This window comes from Vombatus ursinus, unplaced genomic scaffold (genome assembly GCF_900497805.2).
Source record: "Vombatus ursinus unplaced genomic scaffold, bare-nosed wombat genome assembly UNPS02012319.1, whole genome shotgun sequence".
Classification (NCBI taxonomy): Eukaryota; Metazoa; Chordata; class Mammalia; order Diprotodontia; family Vombatidae; genus Vombatus; species Vombatus ursinus.
In genome coordinates, this window is record NW_020952097.1 from 3,111,702 (window position 1) to 3,129,802 (window position 18,101).

The 18,101-nt window shown below is 43.3% G+C and overlaps 1 long non-coding RNA gene and 1 pseudogene across 1 annotated transcript; one reads left to right on the plus strand and one right to left on the minus strand.

Annotated features, from left to right (window-relative positions):
- The window catches only part of LOC114039756, a 201,755-nt pseudogene that overhangs the window by 164,937 nt on the left and 18,717 nt on the right, over positions 1–18,101 (minus strand).
- On the plus strand, positions 1,712–10,869 carry LOC114039762. Its single transcript, XR_003568699.1, has 5 exons — positions 1,712–1,816; positions 6,846–6,966; positions 9,277–9,390; positions 10,018–10,131; positions 10,594–10,869. It is a non-coding gene; the product is annotated as an uncharacterized LOC114039762 (long non-coding RNA).

The following is an 18,101-nucleotide window of genomic DNA, read 5'->3' on the forward strand; positions in this document are numbered from 1 at the left end:
GCTTTTTTGCCCCAGAGGAAAACAATGAAAGCTTCAGTTTAGCTCATGTCTGGGGTATCCCCAAAAGAAATTATAGAGGGAATTAGTCTGAAATGTGGATCAGTATAGGATAGCTATTTGTTTCTTCCACACAAAAGAAATATTTAAAAAACAAAAATATCATAGGTGTACATTGGCAAAGACTTAAAACATTAAAAGTAACACATAATTTCAATTATGTTCTCTCAGGAGCTTGATATTTAAATGAGCTATTTCACTTTCCACTTGACCCTGCACCATCCAAATAATTCCCTCAAGGCCCATGTCTTCTGATAAGTCTGTCAAGGTTTGGCCTCATCCTCCTATCACTGGTAATCTTCTGTGAGCCAAATGTAGCTGCAGAAAACTCTTTCTGCTGCCACTCAGCTCTAGCTAAGGGCCCCAGGACCTCCTAAAGGCCCATCTCAGGATCATTATCAAGCAGTTTTACTCAGGGATAGAAACATGAAGCAGAAGGATCACAAGCCCTCCTCATCCTTTCATGAGAATTCACAGAAAGAGAGAGTTCTAAGCCACAAGTTCAAAAGAGAGGAAGAAGGGAGCGACCATGGAAGTTGTCTCTCATTTTAAAGTCTATTGAATGGACTGCTTTTTCTTGTTCAGTGGCCAGTCCTCTTTGAAACAGCCCTCTGCCTCTGTTGTCAACAAAAGGACTATGGGAGTGCTGCATCATTCCAAAACATTAAGTCTTTCAATACAGAGTATGTGTTTCAAAAATTTCTGAGCGAACTCAGCTCCCCATGCTTCAGTGAAGTGTTCTCTAGCCAGAGTAGATCATAAGAGGCCCCTGATTATTCCCAATGAAGTAATTCTACTTTTGTAGCACCCCACTTGGGGCTCATGCCCAATTCACACCACCAATGTCCACTTGGCTCTCCAGAGGGGTAGCTGTTTCTACAGGCAGCTAGGTGGCACAGTGGATAGAATGGTGGGCCTGAAGTCAGGGAGACTTAAGTTGAAATCCAGCCTCGGACAGTTACTAGCTATGGGACCCTGGACAAGTTACTTAAGCTCTATATACCTTGGTTTCCTCAACTACAAAATAGGGATAATAATAGCATTTACTTTCCAGAGTTGATGTGGGGATCAAATGACATAATATTTGTAAAGCATTTAGAACATTGTCTGGCACATAGTAGGTTATCTATTAAGTACTTATTTCCTGCCTTTATCTCTTCTCCAGAGTTCTGAGGGGAACCTTGTGGGTTTGGATAAGCGGCTCATCTTGTCACGTCTTCCCTCGCCCCAACCTATGACCACATGAACTGGTTTCCACGCTACTTACTCCCTCAGCCCAGCTAATTATGGCCAGTCACATACCAGAGGCTACTTTATCAAAGAACATAAACAGGAAACAGAGAGTCACAGGGAATTTGTCTACCAGGAGAATAATCCATGGCACCAGAGACCACCAGTCCAAGGCTCCTTCAGAGACTGTCCCTAATAACTGTCTTGTGCAACCACTCTGCTCTTTCCTGAGCCTTTCTTTTCCCTTTGCAATAGCCTTTGACCACAACTCATCCTCTCTTTTACAACAGGGCTGCTAATAGTTCAGCCTCCATTTGAAGAAGTCTTTCACCTCTCTAGACCCAGATACTGTTCTAGTTCCGCCTACTCAGGGAGTGTCACCAAGTCCTGTCACCTGACCCACCCCTACCCAATGGTCTCCTAATGTTTTCAACTCACTGCCTTGGCTTTCTATACTTTATTTTTACTTTCACTTTATGTAGAACACAGAATCTACCCCAACTCGAGCAGACCTCCCCTAGGTGTCAAGGTAGGCAATGTCACAAATACCATGTGTGAACTTCCATGTCTCCTTCTGTCTTTTGGTTGTTTTTTCTGTGGCAAAATGTGTAGATTGGGTGAATGTGGAGTGGAATGTAGTGGTGGAGTGGGAGGGACTGTTGGACTTGATTGTCCCCAAGGTCCCATCACTCTTTGTGACTCCACAATACTATGATTTCTCACTCCCTCCCCTCTGGAAATGGACCAGAGAACCTGATGGCTTGGGACATGTCTTCCTGGGAGATCCATGGGGTCTGCTGGAGCAGGGGGGAGTGTGTGCATGAATTTGGGAGGGAGGGAGGGATACCGGTGAGTGGAGCATAGATGAGGTTGTGGACAGAGAGTTGGAATCAACCAGATCTGGGCTCACATCCCACTGGCGACACTAACTCAGTGACTATGGGAAAATCCCTTAAACTTTTGATACTCAAGTTTCCTCATCCATAAAATGGGAATAATAAAACCTGTAGTACCTACTTCTCAGAATTCTTACGAGATTTATTTGAAGTGATGTCTGTAAAATGTTTGGTAATTTTCCAATTGTGATACAAAAAGTTTATCACTATTATTATTGGAGAGAAAGGACCAATGATTAAACTTTTCTCTTTGTGAGATCCAAGGCCATCCAATATCAGACATCTCTAAATGGATACAAAATACAAACTCTGACCAGGTCCCCAGTAGACCCTGTAACTCTTTAGGCTTCTGAATGGACAAGAGGCCTCAGGAAAACAGGGCTAAAGGAATTTAAGAGTTGAAGGCACTTCAGGACCAAGGGGACTCGGGGAATGAGAGACTGAAATAATGGAGGGAGAGGGGTGCAGTCCAGTTTCTGAAAGTTCAGAGCAAGAAAGGAAGGATAATGAGTATGTGGAAGGAGCCCTAGAGAGGAAGGAATTAACTAGGACTAAGGAATAATCAGTTCAGTAGCAAATTGCCACACCAGTCACACACAGTTTTCAGAACAACCCTAGGAAGTAAATGCTATCATTCCCCCATTTTACAATTGAGGGAACTGAGGCAGACAATCAAGACAATTAAGAGCCAGAATAATTTGGGTTTAAAGGAATAGTCAAGTAACTCTATTTGAATCCCAATGGGTTTTATCAAAGCCTGGTTTATCAGAGCTATATTTCAAGAAATCATGAATGGAGGCAGCTAGCTGGTGCAGTGGATAGAGCACTGGCCCTGGAGTCAGGAGGACCTAAGTTCAAACCCGGCCTCAGACAAATAACACTTAATAGCTGTGTGACTCTGGGCAAGTCACTTAACCTCAGTTGCCTCATCAAAAAAAAAAAGTTATGAATGAAAACTACGTGAGACAAAAGAGTTAATTGTCCCAGTTTGTAAAAAGAAAAAAGATAGAATAAATAGAAAAGAAAAAAAGTCCAACCCCTAAACCCCAAGATACTTTGTGAAGTATAAGCAATCAAAACCACATTTAAGGATATGACTCTCTTCATGGACAGAGGGAGAAGAGAAGGAAAATGGGGGAGGGGAAGAAGAGAAAGAGGAGGAAGAGGAGGAGGAGAAGGAGGAGGAGGAGGAGAAGGGAGGAAATAGCAGCATTGCCCAAATGGAACTGCTCTGTTGGGTCCCCAGGGCGGGCAGCTCTTACTACTCACAGATTGTTGTTCTTCCTTTGTTCTCAAAGAGGACCAGCACCATCAGGAGGGTGACATCTTGACTTGCAAGTGAATTGGAGTTCAGTGACACAGGGCTCTGCAAAGTCATCAGCCTCATTCTCTCCTCCAGAGTCGTCAGAGTCCAGTGGCCAGACATAGGTCAGGACAACTGGCAATGGCCCTACCTTCTTGACAAATTTAGCCACCAAAGAAGAGAAGAGATAGCCAGGATGGATGGTCAAGTGAGGGGTTTTGAGGGATGGGTGTTTGTAATCAATAAAGAAAGAGCCAGTAGACAGAGAGAATTTGAAGATACATGAGAGAGTGAGGATAATAGAAAGGAGCAATCTGCTGAACTAGAACAGGATCACTTCTGCATGTAGAGAAGTTTGCCTTTGCAAGGAAGAGGATGGAGATGGTAGCAGAAGGCGTCTGAGTGGTGTGATATGAGGAAAAGGAGTGAAAAGGGAACTATCCAACAATGACCTCAATTTTTTTCAGTAAAATATGAGTCAAGGTTCTCAGTTAGGAGGGTGGGGGAAGGGGGAGCCATGGGATGTTTGAAGAAGGATTAAAAATAGGTTTGGAAGACCCCCTGTGGAGAGTGGGGTAGTGAATTGATATGGGAATTATAAAAGGATTGCCTTGCTTAAGCCCCAGTTGAAGCTATATAACACAAATTTGTAGTGAACCTAGTCAGCACAGTTTCATAATTTTGTCCAGCTTCATTCAGCAGCAGTGTGTAGCAGACAAGGAAGCAAAGAGTGGGAGTGATCCAAAGCTGAGGTATGGAAGGGCAAGATTTACAAGAGGATGAGGGGGTAAGGGACTCAGGAGAAGAGGACAATGTAGACTTAAACCAATTCACCAAGAGGTCAAGATGGGGAAAGTAGGAAAGTATAACTAGTGGAGGGGTGATTGCCTGGGAGAGAACTGAGGGGCTGGGAGACTGGGGGTCATGATGTGAATGAAGAATAAGGTTAGGGGTTGCAAGGCAGAAGGAAAGATGAAGTGATAATAGATTATGATTAGGTAAGGGAATTTCAAAGCTTGTCAGCACAGAAGTGGTGTGTCTGTGGAAGTAGCAAGATTAAGGGTATGATCATATTTGTGGGTGTCTTCAATGGGATAGAGGAGTACATGGGGAATAAATAAGTTGAGGAACTAGGAGTTTAGGGTGTCTAAGGAACTATCAACATATATGTTGAAGTCTCCTACTGGGAAGGCAGGAGTTAAGGAGAGACTGTGACTCAAGCACTGAACTCATGAAGTAAAGAAGGGCAGTGCCCTGCAGGTCTGTGGACAGCAACTACCAGAAATGATTGGGTGGTAAATATGGACTGAGTGAACCTTAAAGAAGGAGAGATTACTGAGTGATAGTAGTAGAGAGAAAATCTGGAGACAGAAATGGGGAGCAAGGAGTATCGCAACTCCCCCATCTTGATCAGTGAGTTGGAGAAATAAGCGAAAGTGCAGCCAGTGTGGGAAAGGGTGGCCAGGGAGATTCTGTTATCAAGAGAGAGCCAGGCCTCAGTGAGACCCAAAAGATAGAAGGAGAGGGAAAGGAAAGGTTTGAAAATAAAAGCAAGTTTGTTGTCTCTGGAGCAGGCATATCAGAGAGCACGGCTGAAAGAGTGGGTAACTGGAGAATGGGTGGAGCTGAGGGGAATGGGAATAAGGGATCAGGCAGTGAGGGACAGAGAATGGGGTTTGAATGATGATCAGGGGTTTAGAATCATTGGGATGGGGGAGGGTTATGACCAGAGCAGAGTTTGTTAATTTTGGGGGAATGAGTTTAGGAAGATTTTCATTTTCCATAGGAAGGAAGGAAACAAGCATTTATTAAGTACCTACCATGTGTGAGACACTCTGCTAAGCACTTTGTAGATATTTCATTTGGTCCTCACAACAACCCTAGGAATAAGTGCTATCATTATCCCCATTGTGCAGTTGAGGGAACTGAGACAGACAAAGGTTAAGTGACTTGCCCAGGGTCACATAGCTAATAAGTGTCTAAAGTTAGACTGGAACTCAGAAAGGCCTGTATCTTCTTGAAAGACTTCAGGTCGGGTCTAGTGCTCTATCCTTTGCACCACTTAGGTGCCTCTGCTCACCTCGAGGATTGGAGTCCCTTAGAGTGGAGTCCTCTAAAAGAGGTTAGGAAAAGGGTGCTTGGAGCTGAAAGAATAATGTTATTGCCCTTCCCCAAGGCAGGAGGCCAGGCTGGAGATCTGGTGGAAAGACCAGCAGTGGGCACACATCTATGGCCTCTGGATCAAAATATCCAAATTTGGACATGATAACTCTAGAGTCCCTACCCTGCTCTTAGAATCTCTTCTATCTGTCAATTAAACCTACTTCTCACATTCAAAGGACACAGTTACTCAGCATACTATGGTCATAATAGTTAACTACACATAGCAAAAATGAAAAGAAAAGCATTAAGTGCTTCTACATGGAGCCCTCTACCCCTCAATCCACTCTCATACTCACAGGTAGTGAATAAGATTAAAGACTGGGGTTGCATGTCTGGGACCTTAGGAAAGTAGTGGAGTTACCTCCCCTTTCATTTCAGCAGCTAGTGGGATTTTCAAAATTTCCCAGGGCCAGCTACTCTAGTCTTGATCTCCATGTAGAGCACTGGTCATGTTCTCAGCTCTTCCTTTCCTAGCCCTTTCACCAGAAGAAAAGCCTTGGACTAAAGCTCCAGCCCCACAGTTCCAATCCTGAAGTGTCAATCTGACTACCAGGGCAGCTTGAAGCCCCTGCCCCATGGAGTAGCTTCAGGGTGTACAAAACCCAAGGGCACAATAGAGATTGCTTTCTTTTATCTAGAGAAACCAGGCTTAACAAAATTACCTTTAAACATTAAAGAATAGTTTAAATGGAACAGGACACTTTGTATTTAAGTCTCTGCCCGAAAGGATGGAAAGTAAGAGGAGAAGAGACAGTGGGAGGAGAAAAAAGACACCTCTTCATTCACCCGGATTCATGGCTGGGGGTGAGGAGGACATCTATTAATGATCAGGCTTATCTTCTACTTTGGTGCTGCTACCCCATCTCCCTGGGGTAGATGAAGACCTTGGCTGCCCTGGTGCAACAACACCAGCTCAACATGCTCAACACCATCTCCACCCTATCTGCCAGAATCAGAGTCTGCCTCTCTATCTCCTTCCTGAAATTCCTGAAAGACTCATTCAAGCCATCTCTGGGGTTGTATCCTTCTCATCTGTTACTTCCCAATATTTCCCTGGGAAGGAAAATGAGCAAAACTCCAAATCCCAGAATTCTCAGAGAAGTTTTAAACTACTTCCCCATGAGATCACCAACACTGCCCTCCTACCCAGAGAGGGATCAGACATGTCATCACTTTTTTGTTTGCTTGTTTCCCAGGGCCTAATTAAGAATGGAGTAGGAGAATCGCTGAAAGCTGAGAGAGGGAAAGTGAGACATTCTGTTCCCTTCCCATAATCTTTCAAGTTGTTCAATTTCTTATCACCTAACAACTTTTCCAGTAAGTAGTCTTCATTCCCTTCCTTTGCCTCTTCTTTCTCTCCGCATGTCTTTACTAACCCATATGGAGCCTCTTTTTTGCTGCTTCTAAGGCTTCAGACAATTGGAGAAGCCAATCTCTGGAGTCCTTCGGCTCTAGAAGGCTTACAAGGCTGCGTGTGATTTTGGCAATGTATGAACCAAGTGAGAGAAATTATTATTGCTCTCTGACATTAATAACCAATTACTATTGGGGAGATCCAGGGTTTTTCCCTTCCTATTTCTTCATTCTTCTTCATTCTCAAATCTCCCACCCAACAGGAGAAGCCCATTGTGTTCTACTTAGGCTTGGGTGGGAGAGGGGAGATCTTTTGTATAGGAGGAGGCTGGGGATGTCATGGGAGTAAGAGTGATATAATCAAAGTCACATTTCCCCTAGCCCCTCATTAGAATAGGTCCCCTTTTTATTATAAATATTCATTCTCCTCAATAATTGTTAACTAATCAGAGTTGATTGCCATCTGTGGAGAACACTCACTCTTCCAAGGCCATATTAGCATCAATAGGGTGCTATGATCCATCTTTGGCTTAGGAGAGATGGCCAAATGACCTTCATTTTGTTAGTTATTCGCTAGACATAATTAATAAAATGATTAATTGCCCAGATATTATGTCTCTCATACTTTTCATACATTACATAAGAATGAGGGAACAGATTTGTTCTGATTTCTGGTGAGACAAGACTTTGAATCCTGTCTCGTGGTGTTGTGTGGTTACTCCTGATTAGGCCCATCTGAGGAGAAAAAAAAAAGCTGTTTTTCCACTCTGAGAGAGTATAAACAGCATGTTGCACCACAGTTCCAAGGGTAACCAAATCCAAGGGGCTAGACCAGTGTGGAAAAGGAGCTTGTAGCTCTGGTCTGAAATTAAGAAAATTAGTCCTAAGCAGGTCTGGGAGAACACACCATGAAAGGTATGTTCTAGGTAAGATGCTGGTTTGTCTTATTCCTCTTCTCCACCTGACACCTCTTACTTATGTAGAGGAGATTCTAATCCCATTTCTTTCTCACTATTGTGTTAGGTTCCAATGCCAATTTTTCAGGTTTCAACACAAGGGGAAAAAGAAAGGAAGTGGGAAGATTGGGAGGGGGAGACAGAAAAAGGGGAAACCAAGGAAGAAGAAGAAAGTAGCAAGGGAGAGGTGTAAAAGAAGCATCAATATGCCCAGCTTCTAGTGAGTCAGCACATACACACACACACACACACACACACACACACACACACACACACACAACACCACCACCACCACCACCACCACCACACAGTTACTATATTAGTAGAACAGGGGAAGTGCCAAGTGAGAACAATTCAATTCAATAAACATTTATTAAGTGTCCCCTATGTGCCAAGCACTGGGCTAATCACTAGGGAAGGAAGGAACAAACAAACAAATGAAAGAAAGAAGGAAGAAAAGAAGGAAGGAGAGGATGGAAGGATAGAGGGAAGAAAGGAGGAAGGGGAAGGAAGGGGAGGAACGGAAGAAGAGGAATGGAAGGGGAAGAAGGAAAAGAGAAAGAAAGAAGGAGGAGAGGGAGGAAGGGAAGGAGGGAGAGAGGGAGGGAGCAAGGGTGGGAGAAAAGAAGTGAGGGATGAAGGAAGGAAGGAAGGAAGGAAGGAAGGAAAGACTATTTCCTATTTATCTTCAATCTAGCACATTTGCACATTACTGCTTGTCTCCCCATTAGACTGGGAGCTCCTTGAGAGCAGACGTTGTCTTTTGCCTTTTTTTGTACCCCCCTGCACTTAACACAATGCCGAGCACATCATAGACACTGAATGAATGCGTATTGACTAACTGATTGGCTGAATCCCCAAACTATACAAAGCAGCACCTCTTCACACCTATCACATTAATACATTCCTTGTAGACCCCTCTGTATAGTCTAACTTTATTCTCAATAGATGTGTTCTATCCTGAGGTTGGTAGACAGTTTCTGGGCTTTGAAGGGAGGTATCTGCAGGTGAAGAATGGGTGCAAGGAGCATAAGAGGGAGCAGCAGGAGCCAGAGAGAGCCAGGGATGGGGTGAGTGGTTGAAGAGCCTGGAGTGTATGGCTGTGGCCCCTGTTCTCCCTATGCCCAGCCAGATCTCCGTCCTCCTCCCTGATCAGGGACAAGGATGCTCCTTTCCTTGTGAAGGATGTTTCTATGACTGACCTTCTTCTACTTGAGGAAGGGGAGAGGACTCCCAAAGACCGATATGGAATGCCTTTTCCTGTGCCAGGACGGAGTGTGCAGGGCAGATTCTCCTGAGTTGGCATCATGTGTTTCAGGTGAGGAAGAGACTATTGCAATGGATGCCCAGATGGCAAGTGTGTTGAGGAATATCATTGGCATGTGGACAGTAACATGGTTATTCTCTACAACTTGGTTACTCACCCAGAGAGGTAAGTATGAGGAAAAGTCAGGGTAGGAAATTTGTTTTGAGCCCTATGGGCCAGTTTGAGCAGGGAAGATACAGGGATATGAGCACTGGGTACTTCCAGCCTTCCCCTAACCCTTTAACCCAACAATAGCGCCAGTAACCCTTATAATAAACACCATTTGGGGTTTTCTGGGGTGCTTTGTTTATAAGCTAATACAGACAGAAAAGTTAAAGGAGCACAAGATATATCTCAGTCTCAGAGCTCCTCTTTCCTCAGGGGTCTGTGACTGGGTTAAGGAAATTGTCCCTGAGTCCCTGGATCCTCCCACTAACACTTCTGTTCCTGAGGCTGGTGATCTCTACCCTCTTCTGGAATGTCCTCTGTATAAGAAAATGAGGGTGAAAATAAGTGGTAATGAGCTGTCTTTGGGAACCATGAGATCACAACAGATTCACATCTCTCCACTTCAGCACTTTCTTCAGCTGGAGAGTTGGGCCATTGGTCATCTTCCATGAGACAGATTTAGTTGGAGAAAACTCCTACTCCCAGTCTTTTGGGAGCTCCTGATCCCTTCAGTCAGAATTTATACTCCAGAAGGTAGGGGACAGTCTGAGTGGTTATGTCTTTGACCCTTCTGCTCTCTTTCAGAACGTCTTCAGAAAAAGAACTTTTGGTGGCACCTGTATGGGATCCTGACAGGGACTTTTCCATTGGAAATAGGTGTTTGTATTTGTTATTTGTGGACCCGGCACAGTTGCCCAGGTAATGTTGACCTGGAGCCGAGATGGGGGGGGAGGGTAATTGGACAATATTAAAGGGCAGTCCCCATAAAATACTCATTGGGTGTTAACTCCAAGTCCTCATTCTGTTCTTACTCCAATCTCTGGACGTCCTGACCCAAGTCCTTTCAAAGACAAGTGTGACTCACCCTAGGTTCTCACAGCAGCATGTGGATAGTTCTTCTTCACATGTGCAGTGGCCCAGAGATTTCTTGAGGAATTTAAGAGTGAGGAGATGGGAAGGTTCCTGAAGATGAAACGGGTTGTGTATAATTTGGTGTGTCAGGTAATCCAGAGGGGTGGAGAAAGTCAGCTATTGGCTGTAACTGGGATAGGAGAAGAGACAAGTGGTTCCAGCCTTCCTAGAGGAGAGCATGGGGAAGGGAATCTACAGTCTACCTGGGAACAGCTTCTAAGAGGTAACAAGCCTTGGTCTGCTCTGCAGGGTTTATTCTCGATGAGGACTGGAAGAACTGGCTTGTCTGGAGTGTCGTGTTGATCTTCTTCATATTCTTAATTGTGATAGCTATGGAACTTGAATATGGATTTTTTATCTTTTTTGTCATGATGCTGTTTTCAATGAATTTAGGTGATATTGAGAGCATCATCTTTCTGCTGCCTCTACTAAGGATGATTTTAACTATCATTTTTGAAATTTTTGTTTAAAGTTTTGAGTTCCAAATTCTATCTCTCCCTCACTCTCCCTTCCCCCCTTCCTTCTTCCCTGAGACTGTAAGCAATCAAATATAAGTTATACACGGACAATTATGTAAAATGTTTCTATATTAGTCATTTTGTACAAGAAAGCTAGAGTAAAAGAAAAAAATGAAATAAAAGTTACTTGCTTCAGTCTACATTCAATCAATATCAATTCTTTCTCTGGAGGCAGATAGCATGCTTCATCATTAGTCCTTTGGGCTCACCTTGGATCATTGTATTGTTGAGAATAGCTAAGTCATTCACAAGTCTAAGGATACTTTTCACCTGTATTCAGCCTATCCTCACAAAATAGTGATTCAGGTAATTGAGGTTTGTCTGGTAGACTGGCTGATAAATAGAAAATAATCAATCCCCAATCAAACTGGGGAAGAGGTTAAGGATAATACAGGGCTTAATCTGGAGGTTCAGTAATGCTCAGTTTGTGAGGGAATGAGGGGAATGGTCCCAAGGGGGAGGCTAACAAAGATGAAGCCAAGGAAAAGGGATAGCCCAAGGAATAAGGTAGGCCAGGAAGCTTAGGACTTGATTTTGATGCACCTAAGTAAGAAGCTGTGGGCTGTGACAAAAAGCAAGATCACAATCCCTTTTTTTTTCTCCATCTCTGATGTGTTTTGGGGTTGCTGGGAACCCTGATATGTCAGGGTACGGGGCAGCATCTACCTGGAATGAATTCACTACTCAAACCATGTTCAAATCAAGTGGCAAGGTTTATTGTAATGCTAATAGTAGCAGTCAAGGTTCCTAGTGAACCTGCAATTTAATGGGGGTGAGACTGATGCTTATATACAAAAAAGGATAATGAAAGGAATCTGGATGGGATTAAGGAATGGGAAGTAGTCTGGAATGGACCAGGTACAACTCTGAAAGAGATATCAAGTAGGCTAATTACTTAATCTAGGTGGGCTGGGGTGGGCCAGTTGCCTTGGGCAGAGATGCCAGTGATCTGGGCTGCTGAAATGTGTGGGAAAATTCAGGTACTGGGTTGCTTTCAAAGACATGATCTTTTCCTTTTAGGGGTCCAGGTCCTACTACCCCATCATTTCTACTCCCTCTCTCCATCATTTTTCTTTCTCTTTCTATACCCTCTTTCTTTTCTTCTTCTTGCTCACTCTCTCCTTCCTTCTATCTGAAGCTGGAACTAGCACCCAAATACTAGAACAGCACTCCTCACTCCTACATCCTTCCCAGGGAGGGGAGGGGTATTGCTTCCCACCTGTTGTCTTTTTTCTCTTCTAGTGCCAGCTGGTCCACAACCTCACCATTCCTCCATCCTCCAGTACTTCATGATAGTCATGTTCCTTCCCTAGGGAAGTTTCCCAAAGGAGAAGAGAGGATTCCACTTCTCTTTCCCTACCTCAAGGAAACTGCTAGCCTCAGGATGCATGCTTCTGTCACCAATCTATGTCAACAGTGCACAAGGCTGATTATACTCTAGACTTGACCTCCAAACAACATACACCTCATGCCCATGGAGGAGACAGTGCCAAAGGGAGAAAAGAGTGACACTAAGGACTATTGATTGTGACATGGGAGGATGCTGGCATTCTCTATAGTAATAGAGTAGGTTGGAAGAGGGGAGGGTTAAGAAGGAAAGAGAATGAATTCAGTTTTGCATATATTGTTTAAAATTTCCAGGGTACAGGAAGGGAAAGGACATCTATTATGTGTCTATTAGTCCCTACTGTGTGCCAAGCCTTGTGCTAAGCATCTTATAAATAACACCTCATCTGATCATAACAACTCTGTGAAGTAGGTGCTGTTAATATCCCCAGTGATTTCTTTCTTAAAGACCAAGCCTTTAAACTCAAATCACTCTGGATCTCATATATTGGCCAACAATAAGTCCCAGCCTAAACTTCACTTGGTCATTGTTTGGGGCCTGATGGCTCAGAGTGAGTGTAAATGCCAATTGTTTCTGTTTTGGCCAGAAACCCTGGATGTCTTCCTCTCCCAGATTAATTTTTTTAACTAGGTAAAAGAGGCCATTCTTTGCTTCATTGCTTACCTAGCTCTAATCACTGAATGGGCACTGCCTCAGTCAAAAGGAGACCTGAGAAAGTCCTTAATTTAAAAAGGCCAAGGTCCTCCACTGCATCAGGAGCAGTCTCCAATCCTCCTGACTTATATCTTGCCACTGGAGCCAGATGGTACAGGAGGAGAGAGTGAGGCTGATGACTTTGCACAGCCCGCCTTCACTTAAATCCAATTCACTTATAAGTCACGGCATCACCTTCCCAATGTCATGGTCCTCTTTAAGAATGAAGGACAAACAACAACCTAACAACTTTCCAAGTAACTACTCTTGGTTTCCTTCCATTGCTTCTTCTTTCTCTCTTGATGTCTTCACTAATCCATATGGAGCCATTTTTTTGCTGCTTCTAAGACTTCAGACAATTAGAGAAGACAATCTTTGGAGTCCTTACGACCCAGAAGGCTTACAAGGCCATGTGACTGCTTATACTTCACAAGATATCTTGGGGTTTGGGGGTTTCACTTATTTTTCCCTTCTTCCCTATTTATTTATCTTTTTTTTTAAACTGGGACAATTAACTCTTTTGTCTCCTGTAATTTTCATTTATGATTTTTTGAAATACAGCTCTGGTAAACCAGTCTTTGATAAATCCCATTGGGACTCAAATAGAACTACTTGACCATGCCTTTGAACCCAAATCACTCTGGCTCTCATTGATTGACCAAGAATAGGTCCCAGCACAAGCCTCACTTGCCCATTGTTTGGGTTTTGATGGCTCAGAGTGAGTGTAAATAGCAATTGCTTCTGTTCTGCCCAGAAACTCTGTGGATCTTCTCTTCCCACATTGATTCTTTTGAGAGGTCATACACACACACACACACACACACACACACACACGTTTTGCAATGCAGTGACACTGGCCTCCTTGCTTTCCCTCAAATGAGACATTCCATCTTCTGACTCCAGGAATTTTCTCTGGCTGTCTGTATGCCTGGGGTGCTCACTCTCATCTCTACCTCCTGGCTTTCCTGACTTCCTTCAAGTGTCAGTTGAAAACTCTGCCTTCTACAGGAAGCCTTTCTCTATCCCCCTTAATTCTAATGGCTTCCCTCTATTGATTATTTCTCATTTATTATGGATATAATTATTTTTATGTTGTCTCCCCCATTAGGCTATGAAGTCCTTGACAGCAGGAACTTTTACCTTCCCTTGTATCCCCAGTGCTCAGCACAATGTCTAACACATGGTAGGTACTTAAGAAATGTTTCTTGACAGACAGATGGGATACTGCAGTCTTTTGAAAAGATGTCTCATGTATGTGCTTGAGGCTCTCAAAAGACTCCTTGGCTTAAGTAGAGTGCCACCAAGTAGATAATTCAGATAGGACACTCCCTCATTGTGTAAGATCATACCACATGACATTACTGAAGGTTTAAGGAAGGTAGCACAAGAGCCAATTTGGAATGTTTACAAGGCAGCGCCACCACTGTAGTGTCCCAAGCATCATACTGTGTTGATGATAGAGTGTTGGGGTGATGGAACCTGTATCCCTAAAAGGAAAAGACCATGTCTTTGAAAGCAACCCAGTCCTTGAACTTTCACACACAGCCCAGATCACTGACCCAGACTATCCCACCTACTCAATAATCCTTTTAACAGCCCTTTCACTGTGGCTCTCTGAGCATTTAACTCCTTTCATTGTCTATACCTGGCCCACTCCAGGCTACTTACCACTCCCATCAAGATCTTTTCACTGACCCTTTTTCCCTTTTTTTGTATATAAATATCAGTCCCATCCTCTTCAAATTCGTAAATTTATTAGGAATCTGACTGCCATACTGGTGTTACAATAAGCTTCACTACTTTGACTGAAAGAAGGCTTTAGTGATTGAATTCATTCCAGGCAGACTGACCCTGTGTCCTTACAATTTGGGATCTCTAGCACCTGAAACCACAACAGTGGTGCTGGGGAAAATGTTTACATTTGATAGCTTTTTTCTGTGCCCTTGTCCACTTGGGTGGGTGAGTGGGGATAGAAAAGGGGAATATCTTATTAGCTAAGGGTTTCTATAATACCAGGGGTATAATATAAGTAGAGCATACAAAGCTTTCCCGATGCCTGAGAATTATTAGGCATCAAGCAAACTACTTGAGCATTTAATTCCATTCTGACACATTCTGATTGTCTATGATTGAACCTAGGATGGAAGAATGGATGAAGAACCTCTATCCTGTGTGATATGGAACAGTCTGGAGGTATTTTAGTGAAAGAGGCCATTCTTAAGATTATAGAGCTTAGAGCTTAAAGGACCTCACCCTCAGTTATACAAATAAGAAAATAGAGATTCAGGGAGGTTAAGTACATAAATAGGTAAGCATCAGAGATGACACTTAAACCCAGGCCCTCTGACTCATTCCACTGTACTTCTTGAGTAATCATTCCATGTCACCAGAGAATTACTAAGGAGGCAAAAAAAGACATGAATTCTAACTAGACAAAATAGCTAGGAACTCAAATATCATCTAGTCTGTGTATGTTTCTTTTGGGTGCAATTCCAATAACCTTCTTCTAGTATATTATGTATGATTTCTTATACTTATCACTCAGGAAAAAAATCACATAGGTCATCTGGAATGTGAAGAGACAATGAAGAGAAGTGAAATAGGGAGTAGATACCAGACTATGCCATTCATTTATGAGTTACCATGGCAATGGCAGAAGAGCAAAGGTTATAAGAATGGGTATGGCTGATATCTGAGTCCTGGGTGCCTAGGAAGCTCAAGGCTTGGAAGATTAGTGACTGTGGACTTTAAGGTAGAATTCAGGTATAAGAGAAATTAATGAAATGCGAAAACCTTTCAAGACGAAGGCCCACCAGGATGAGTTCTGAGAAGGAGCTCTGCTATCTGTCACCCATTCCATATCTCTCAGATTGTCCACAAAGAATCATGGTGCACTTGGTCAAATGTTTGGATGAAATCCAGGTTTGCTACATGCAGGATAACATTATCCAAACAGCAAATGAAGAGTGATGGGAGAGAGAGGAGGAAGAAAGGGGGAAAACAGGTCTTGAAGTGCCTTCAAATCTCAAATTCCTTTAGCCCAGTTTTGGTCCAGAAGCCTCTTGTCCATTCAGACACTTGATGAGTTACAGGTTCTATTGGGGATCTAGTCAGAATTCATATTTTCTACCTCTTTTGGAGGTATCTGATATTGTGTGGCCTTCAGTCTCACAAAGAGAAGAGTTTAATACCTGGTCCTTTCTATCCAATAATAATAGTGATAAATTTTTGCATCACAATTTGAAAATTGCAAAACATTTTAAAGACATCATTTCAAATAAATCTCATAAGACTTCTGAGAAGTAAGTACTGATGGGGTGATTGGGTGCTTATGTTTGAAACCCAATTTCTTCCTAGCCTCAAAACACTATCCCTGACAGTTTCCCTCCAATAACTTATGAGTGGACCCAGAGAGGCAAACTATCTCACTATCTCTCCCTGTTACAAGAACAAGCTGACCTCTGTAAAATTTCCCCTACATGAACAGGACCATCTTGTACCAGCAGAACTATCAAGTACTGATGCCCACAGTTACCATATACAATCCAGAGGTCAAGCTATGGACACCAATTCCTGAAACTGTCTTGTTACAGACATAACAGACCAAAAATATATCCTTTAGGAACCCTCTCTTCCCCCCCACAGAAGTTTCCATTAGTGAATGATGCTTTTGACTAAGGTTGTATGTTATCACCTAATTAGCATACTTGCCACATAATTGACTACTCTTTCTATATAAGCTCAGGTTATATCCTGTCAGGTTGCAAGTTCCCTAAGGAGCTCTGCCCAACCATGGCAGGTTCCTTGAGAATCCTTACCCATTGTATAGTGTGACAACAAATCTTTTTCACCTTGACTTAAAGAATGCTTGAGTCTGTGAATTCATTCCAGACGACCCTGTCCTATACTCCAGTCCTTAAGGGGTCTCTAAATCTCTCAGACTACAAGAGTACTACAGGTTTTACTATCTCCATTTTAAAGATGAGGAAATTGAGTATCAAAGAGTTTGAAGGATTTTCCCATAGCCACAGAGTTAGTGTCACCAGTGGAATATGAGCCCAGGTCTGCTTGATTCCAACTCTCTACTCACTACCTCATCTATGCTCCACTCACAGGTATCCCCCCCTGAATTCACACAAAGTCCACCCTCCCTCAACAGACCCCATGGCCCTCCCAGGAAGTCCTGTCTCAAACCATCAGGTTCTCTGGTCCATTTCCTGTGATAAAATATTAGGAGGGGGAAGGAATGGGAGTAGAAAATCATAGTATTGTGGAGTCACAAAGAGGGATGGGACCTTGGAAATTATCAAGTCCAACATTTCCCCCACCCCACCACTACATCCCACTCCACATTCACCCAGTCTATACATTTTAACACAGGGAAAAAAACAGCAAAAATGTAGAAGGAGACTTGTGGACATTCACACATGGTATTTATGACATTGCCTACCTTGGCACCTAGGGGAGATCTCTATAGTGGGGGTAGATTCTGTGTTCTACCTATAGTGAAAGTTTGAATAATGTATAGAAAGACAAGGCAGTGAGTTTGAAATGGCAGGAGCCCATTGGGTAGGGATGGGTCAGGTGACAGAGCTTGGTGACAGTCACCAAGTAGGTAGAGCTAGAACGGTATCTGTGTCTAGAGAGGTGAAAGACACCTTCAAATGGAGGCTGGACTGTTAGCTGCCTGTTGTAAAAGAGGTTTTGAGCTGGAGCCAAAGGCTAATGTGAGGGGGAAAGCAAGACTCAGGAAAGAGCAGAGTGATTGTACAAGTCAATATCAGAGACAGTCTCTGAGGGGGCCTTGGATTAGTGGTCTCTGGTGCCATGGGTTATTCTCTTGGTAGACAAATTCCCTGTGGTACTCTGTTCCCTGTTTATGTTCTTTCGTAAAGTGGCCTCTGGAATGTGACTGGCCATAATCAGCTGGGACTGAGGGAATAAGCAGCATGGAGACCAGATCACATGGTCATGGGTGGAAGGGTGTGAGGGGGGACACCCAGTGACAAGACGAGCTGCTCATCCAAAGCATCCAGCTTCAAGACAACAAACAGGTATGTAGTGCCTGCTACAGGAAAGGCTTTGTTCTCAGCAGTGGGAGAGATGGGTAGACAGACAGACAGATGGATAGATACATAGGTAGATAGATAAATAGATAGATAGATAGATAGATAGATAGATAGATAGATAGATAGATA